The sequence below is a fragment of the Typha angustifolia genome, chromosome 6, assembly GCF_048772165.1.
Source record: "Typha angustifolia cultivar Huaian chromosome 6, ASM4877216v1, whole genome shotgun sequence".
In the NCBI taxonomy this organism is placed as follows: domain Eukaryota; kingdom Viridiplantae; phylum Streptophyta; class Magnoliopsida; order Poales; family Typhaceae; genus Typha; species Typha angustifolia.
This window is the reverse complement of record NC_133244.1, coordinates 2,131,751-2,140,506: the sequence shown is the minus strand read 5'-3', so window position 1 is coordinate 2,140,506 and position 8,756 is coordinate 2,131,751.

Below are 8,756 nucleotides of genomic sequence, written 5' to 3'. Positions count from 1 at the left end.
CAGCTAAGGAGAAGGCCTCTTCAAAAGTAGTGGGCCTCAAAGCCTTGACCTCAGCCTGAATGTCAAGCCTAAGCCCACTAATGAAGGTACTCTTCAGGGCCAAGTCAGACCAGTTAGTGACTCGGTTGCATATCCGCTCGAACTCCTCCCTGTAAGCTCAAACTGTTGTTGACTGAGTCAGCTTAGTCAATATGGCTTGAATGTCCTCGTATTGAGTCGGATCGAATCGAGCACAAATCGCTTCCGCAAAGTCCTGCCAAGACTCAAATGGTCGAGTCCGCTCAGCCGACTAGTACCACCTAATCGCCACGCACTCCAAGTGAAATCAGACTAGCTGGACCTTTTGGTGGTCGGGCGTGCCATGGTACGTGAAAAACTGCTCCGCTAGATAGGTCCAATCTAGTGGGTCTCCTCTAGAAAATTTTGGAAAATCAAGCTTGATGGTCCAAGCTTGGATCCCAAAATGTGGTCTGTCATCATGGGTGAAGTGACCTCGTGACACGATTCGAACTTCACCGACATCATCTCGAGCATGGATTCACTTTAGGAGTGCTTTTGTTTCATATTTTAGTGTTTAATTTCCATTAAAATAAGTTTTCTGTAAGTCGTGTTCGAACGCGGGTGGAGTGAGTTCGAACGCAGTTTGTGAACGGGGTTGTGAGTGTGGGTGAAGAGAGTGCACTGTGCGTCCGAACGCGGTGCGTTTGAACGCATTGTGAACGCCTGCATCACATTCGCAAATACCGACAGGCGCGTTTGATCGCGCGTTCGAACGCACGCATCGCGTTCGCAAATCTAGAGGAGCGAACTCGGTGCGTTCGAACGCGGTCGGCAAAAATTGTATTGTTAGGGTTAATTTGAGTTGTTGGTTAGCCTCTAAAAGGATGTGGATGGCAACCAAAGTCATTATTGAATTGAGAGTTGAGTTTTGCCTTGCCTCCTTCGCCTTCTTCGCTCCCGTTCTCTCAATCCTCGGCGACGCCGCTTCTAACCTCCCTCGACCGGCCGATCACCCTAGTCCCTTAGGGATGGCCCTCTCCTCCCCCTTCTTCCAATTTATCCATCACTTACCCTAACCCTTCCACCACCACTTTTCACCAGTGCCACCCCATTAACGTCGGTCCTCCTCCAACCACGATCACCTAGGATCTCATGCCTCCATCCACGCATCCTAAACAGATCATCCTAACGTTCGTCCACTAAACAGACGATATCTCGAGATCATCCTAAACTTGATTTGTTGAAAGCTCTTTTCTAGGGCTACAACGTATCAAAATTTCACATCCATCCGACGGTGGCATATTTCGGGATCTTATTTCAAAGTTCCGTGCCAGATCTAGTCCAGATCAGGAAATTGGAAGAGATCGAACCTTAGCCTAAGGGGAGATCGTATCAAGTTGGTATCAGAGCTCCATAGCCTGAGGCGAGATCGTATCAACTTGGTATCAGAGCCTTAGCCCAAAAGGTAAGATCGTATCACCTCGGGGTCGAGGCTGGTCTTGTGGGTCATAGTATTCCACCATTCATCCTCGGGCTTATACTCGTGCTTAGGGCTTTTTTCATGGCTTCCAAAGTAGTTTGCACGAGGTGGCCGAGCCGATTTGTGAAAATTTGGCCTGCCTTGAAAATCATGCGCTTCATCTCCTTCATTCCAATAACCTAAGCCTAGGGCTAAATTTGGAATTCGGCCTAGGGGTGCTACCACAGGGTGGATGGGGGGCGGCGACGGCTGGGCTCAGTCGAGGATCACCGGCAATTGACCCATGGATGGTCCTCGCGGCAGGGGAACAGCGGTGAGTGGCGGTGGAGGGCCAAACTCGAGCTCGAGCTCGAGTTGTTGCAGCGGCGGTCCTAGTGTGTCGTCGGCCAGTCCACTGACCCCCGACGGCTGCGGAATGGACCAGTGGCCCCACTACAATAGAGCAGTGGTGGCCAAAAACTACGACGGAGCTACCCCGACGAAGGGGTAGCTTCCCACGGCTGTGGCTATCGGGTATGGCCACCCGACGATCACCGGCACCTGTGGCAGCCACCACTAGCCGGCAGTCAGCCGTAGGAAGCCAGCTGTGGCCACTAGTGGTCGTGGGAGTGTCGAACCTGCAGCCACCAGCCGCAGATTTGCTACAGCACAAACCACCACGGTTGGCGGTCTTCCAACCTGTGCTAGCACGAAAGGCAGCCTGGGCTCGGGTACGGAGGCCTCATGGAAGAGATCGGTCGTGACGGTAAGGGTAGTGAGCGTCTAGACAGCTGCCGATGGGAAGCTAGGGTTTTCGGCCCTAGCTCCCACCGTGGGTGGGGAAGATGATCTTGCGAACGCTGTTGCGGGCGGTTCCGGCATGGCAGCGACATATGGGAAGGTCTACAGGGCCGGAGAGGTCCCCACTATGGCTGGAGGAGGGGTTGAGGCCGCGATTTGGGCTGGCTCGTCCCCTCCCTCACGGGTTGATAATGGTGGCTGCATTTGGCTGTCCCGTAGTGGCCAGCAGCACTGGTAGCAGTGGTCGATGGAGGGCGGATTGTAAGGCCTCCGTCAAGGCCTGGATCGAGTCTTTGAGGGCGGTTTGGATCCTTTGGATCTCCTTCGCGTTCTCCTTCAACTCGATCGAAAATGCTTTAAAAAAAGCTTTTGCCAACATCGGTGGCTCATCGTCGACAATTGCTGGGATTGGAGGGGGTGCCAGATCAACTCCGACAGGAATGGAGATGAGATCATGGTCCTCCATGGTCGATGCCTCCTTGTTGGCCTTGGAACGCATGTTAACCATCTTCCAAGGAACGTCGGCTTTGATACCAATGTTACGGACCAGATCTGGAATGATCCATAGGAGGATTATGAAAATTTAGGTGGAGGTATCCCCGTGAGTTAGGGTTCTAATGGCTTTAGTTTCACCTAAATCGGAGGTCGGGATGAAAAGATAAAAATAAAATAGTGGAGATATGTCAAGGAGGGCAGAACGGTAATATCCGACGTTGTGCCGGTCGTCGGAGGGTGGTGAACGGCCGTGTAGTAGGGTGGCTGCTGGAGGTAGGAGGTGGCTAGGGTTTGGATGCTTAAAGGGGATCTACGGTTATAATCTACTCCTATGAAAATAAAGATAATCTAACGGCTAATGAAAAAAAGATAAGGATGAGAATAATAACTAGCTAAACTCAGATTTCTCTCCATTCAATGATCATTATCAACTCATATCCACCCTTATTTATAGGAGTAAAATCTCTAACAGATCGGATCCACATGCGAATTATCCAATTTATTTAAAACTCAAAATAGAAAGATAAAGCTAAGTAACTAATCCATAGCGGATCGAATCTACATGTAGATTATTCGATTTATTTAAAATTCAAAACAGAAAGATAAAGTTAAGTAACTAATTTGACTTGACTTAACCCATATGGTCGAATCGTAACATAATTGCTGAGATTTTTGTGATAAAGTTTTGCTAAGATAGGCAATGTGATGTCCTTCTTGCATTAGTACAGCTCTTATACCAACACCTGACGCATCACACTCCACAATGAATTCTTTGGTAAAGTCCGGTAGCGCTAAAACGGGTGCCGTCGTCATTGCTTTTTTAATTTTTCAAAGGCTGTACTTGCTTCATCCGTCCATCTAAAAGAGTCATTTTTCAACAAAAAAGTGAGAGGAGCAACGATCTTGCCATATCCGGCAATGAATCAGTAATAATATCCAGTCAGCCCCAAAAATCCTCTCAATCCAGTGGTAGTAGTAGGAATAGGCCAAGCGGTCATGCATGCAACCTTTTGTGGATCCGCCGCTACTCTCTGAATCGATGAGGATATACGCACAATATTTTCTAACGAGTCCATCTACTCGTAACGTTCTCGGTACAGAAGTACCCGAATATGCATGCATCGATATTTCAGCTTGGATATCTTCCTCCACGCCCTCCACAACGGCCTCCTTAGGACACTCCTCATCATCAATAACCTCATCATCCTCCTCAAGACCATCGATAAGCATCACACTCCCGATCGGTTTAGAATACCGATGACCGGGAGTGAAATGCCCATGACATCGAAAGCAAAGGCCCTTCGCTCTTCGCTCCTCCACCTGGGCAGGTGTGAGAGTTCGAACAAGGGGTCTAGTGCCTCCTCTAACATCGAAAAAAGGTCTCAAAGGTGGTCATGGTCTAATACTCGCAGCTGTTGTATTTGAAACCACAGAATTTCCAGCCGGCATTCTAGGTGCAAACCGCCCATCTCGGTTGCCCCAATTGGTTTTCGTTGCCATCTTCAGAGTCCTATTCTTTTGTTCCATCCTCATTGCCTTCTCAAAGGCCTCCTTAAGAGTAGTAGGACATAGAGCACGAACATCCGCTTATATCTCATCCTGCAGCCCTGAAATAAATATACTCATCAATGTCTGTTCGGGCCACGGTGACTCACAACGACTACTAACTCTTTGTTCGGGCCATGGTGCCTTCTCTAATACGGTTGTCCACTGAACCATCTTGCTTATTGTGGCAGCAAAATTTTCATATGCCGTTGTCCCAAATCTGCGTGTAATCCTTTTACAAAAATCAGCCTATCTGGTAAATCCACCACCACGAATAACCGATCTATACCAACTATACCAATACAATGCCGTTCCTTGGAGGTGAAAGCTTGCTATATGGACTTTTGCATCTTTTGCTATACCTTGATAATCAAATATTATTCAACTTGAAACACCCAATCCGTTGAATCACCGCCTTGGAATTTTGGAAAGTCCAAGCGTGCGGTTCTCCCTCGAATAGCATTGTCGGGTACGTGAAAGATCATTGGTTCAAGTCTAAACCTTTGTGCAGGTTGATCACCCTCTCTAAATCTTCGAGCACGTCCATCACCACCTCCATAGGGATCAACCTCTTTCTCAAAGTGTCAATCCTCCTTATCGACGAAGCGCATTGGTGCCGCACGCCTCTCGGGTTCTACCACCACCAATCTTATTTTTTGTAACGGAGGTAGAGGATGATGTATAAGCATAGATAAGAGGGGATCATTGACACTCATATGACGCACCTGGACCTGTGGGGTATCGGTTCGATGAGGCCCCACCGCTAGTCCTTTTTGAAACTCCGATCGCCGTCGAGAAGATGACGGACCCAATCGGTTCACGACATATTCTTTCAATTCATTGTGATCCTTTTGCATGTTGTCAACTCTACGCAACAATGTTTGGAACATGCCTCTAAGTTCATCTATATTCGCACCCATGGACGTTGGTTGTTTTGGTCCTACCATGGTCGCTCCAAAGGAATCGGCCTCACGGTTAGGGTCATCATGGATTGAGTCTTCCCTTGTCGATGTGCTCTCCATAGTTCTCCTTATTGAAGTCATCTTTCTTGTTTCTACCATTAATAGAGGTCTGAGGTTCGCCTAGCTCTAATGCCAATTAATAGGCTCTGATACCAAATTGATCGGCTCTGATACCAAATTGATAAGCTCTAATACCACTTTGATGGGTTGTCATACCAAAGATAGGTTCTTATACCAAAGATCGGCTACAGAACAATTCTTTAAGATCTGAATTTATTGTAGGAAGCAGTCCACATAACTATAGGAAAATATTTGTCAGATATTCTTCGATAGTCAGAAAATTATGAAACTAATTGGGTTAGGTCCACAACTGCCTGATCTACAACTTTCGTATTTATTCAATTCACATATTCGAACTGTAGAAGAGACAAAAACACGGAATAAACGTAGTTGATGGTAGTGATGACGGGTGGAGTGGATGTTAGGGTCATGGATAGGTATGGAGATGAAAGTGGATTGTGGATGTGATTAAGGGAAGTAGACGAAGAAAACGAAATGGTCGAGATCTGAAAAAAGAGGGGTGGCTCGACAGACGATGGAGATTAGAAGCTCGGAGAAACCTTACCAACGGTAGATGTAGAAGGATGGTGAAGAGGGAGGAGGGAGAAGTATAGAGAGGAGATAGGAGGCAAGAAATCAATAATCTAATAGCATTCTTCATCATCATCATACTCCAATTAGAGTTTTCTCCACATATATATAGAGTCTCACCCTAGGGACTCATCAACTAAATTAAACAATTCTAACAAATCCTAACAAATCAACAACTAAGTTAAAACCCTAAACAAACCAACTAAACTAGTATACTTTATCTTCTCCGATTACCTCTCGGATTCCGAATCTGGAGAAGTCATAAATATCAAAGTTGTAGATCTGGAGGTTGGCAACCTTATTTAACTAGTTTGATATTATTTGGATATGGATAGAATATTATACAAATATTTTTCCAAAACTACGCAGAGTTGGATTTAGCTAATTAAATAAAATCCTAACTAAGTGTATCAGTATGATTTGGCTTATCTTCTTTAGTTAGAACCAGCAAAAGATAAGCCTCAAACGAGTTCAGGTACTACCATTGAATTGTCTAATTTATTAGATAACTTTTCTGGGCTGTTTGAAGACCTCACAAGAGTTGCCACCGAGGAGAGTAGTGGACCATCGCATAGAAATTGTACCCAGGGCTGCACTGACGAACGTGATGCCATATCGATATCCACATGTGCAAAAAGAAATTATCTCAAAGATGGTAGCCGAGATGTTAGAGCAAGGCCTTATTCAGCCAAGTCATAGCTCATACTCATCCCTAGTGCTATTGGTGCGAAAAAAGGATGGGACATGGCGTTTTTATGTCGAGTATCGGGCACTAAACGCTATTATCGTCAAGGACCGTTATCCTATTCCGGTTATAGAGAAGCTACTGAACGAGCTTATAGGAGCGACTATATTCAACAAGCTTGACTTAAGGGCTGGGTATCATTAAATTAGAGTTCACCTGGCGGATATGCACAAAGCTGCATTTCAAACTCCGGACGAGCATTACGGGTTCCGGGTGATGCCTTTTGGTCTCACCAATGCTCCAGCTACCTTTCAAGGTCTTATGAATGATATATTTCGGCCTCTATTGTGAAGGTATGTCTTGGTATTTTTTGATGATATTTTGGTGTATAGCAGGACTGAATTGGAGCATTGGCGGCATTTGGAGGACATGCTAAATTTGTTGAAGTAAAACCAATTAAAGATCAAGAAGTCCAAGTGCCTATGGGGAGTACCATAAGTGGAGTATTTAGGCAACATCATTTCAGGGGATGGTGTAGCGGCGGATCCTCAAAAGGTTGTATGCATAACCAGTTAGCCTATTCCTACTACTACCACCGGATTGGCAGGATTTTTGGGGCTGACCGGATATTATCGCCGATTCATCGCCGGGTATGGCAAGATCGCTGCTTCTCTCACTTCTTTGTTGAAAAATGACTCTTTTAGATGGACGGATGAAGCCACTACAGCCTTTAAAAACTAAAAACAGCAATGACGACAGTACCCATTCTAACACTAACAAACTTCACCAAAGAGTTCATTATGGAATATGATGCGTCGGGAGTTGGCATAGGAGCTATACTAATGCAAGGAGGATGTCACATTGTCTATCTTAGTAAGGCTTTATCATAAAAATCTCAGCAATTATCGACTTATAAGAGAGAGATGTTGAAAATTCGGCATGCGGTGATAAAATGGAGGTCTTATTTGATCAGTAGATGATTTATTATCTGAACTGATAAAAGGAGCCTTCCATACTTTATGGGACAGCGTATACACACTCCGATAGGTCACAAAATTGCTGGGCTATGATTATGAAATTCAATACAAGAAAGGAACGAAAAATAGAGCGACGGATGCACTATCGCGCCAACCCGATACCGCCGAGCTTGCAACCCATTCTTCTCCTACCTTTTCTTTCCTTGACGAGCTGAGGTATGCATGTACATCTGACCCAAATGTTTTGAGATTGTTGCAGGAGGTGATAGATGATCTAGAGCGCCATCTAGAGTTGGAGAATCAAGGCGGTTTGCTGCTGGACCGCGGGTGCATTTGGGCGCCCGCAAATGATAAATTGTGACAAAAATTATTGGAGCACTTCCACCAAACTCTAGAGGCTGGTCATGAGAGTGTCTTGAGGACTTATAGAAAGATATCTCAGAGTTGCACGTGGCCAGGATTGAGGCGGGATGTGAGGATTTTTGTCCGTGCTTATAAAGTCTGTCAAAAGGCTAAAGCAACCACATTGAAACTGGCCGGATTACTATAGCCTTTACCTATATTTGACCGAGTTTAGGAGGACATTTCTATGGATTTCATAGAGGGACTTCCGGTGATACGTGGTTATTCCGTTATCTTTGTGGTGGTTGATAGATTGAGCAAGTATGTGTACTTTTCGGTATTGTCACATTCGTTTTCAACTAAGTCGATGGCTGAAATTTTTGTTAAAGATGTTGCTCAGTTACATGGCATGCCATGTATGATTGTCTTAGATCGTGATCGTGTATTTATGAGCTACTTTTAAATGGAGTTTTTCATATTGCATGGAACTCGATTGAACTTCAGTTTAGCCTACCATCCACAGACAGACGGCCAAACCGATCTGGTCAATTGGACATACTTGAGGTGCTTTGTTGGAGAGATGCCGAGACAATGGTTGGAGTTCTTACCGTGGGCGAAGTGGTCTTACAACACCACCTACCATAGCAGCATCGGCATGACTCCATTTAAGGTGGTGTATGGATGCACGGCTTATGATCTAGTGGCATCTGCAGATCGATCGAAGGTGGACTTAGCTTTGATGGATAGAGACGCCACACTGAGGTTGCATGCTCATCTTAAATTTACTTAAAACTGTATGAAGCAAGTTTATGATTGCAGTCATAGGGAGCAGGAGTTCG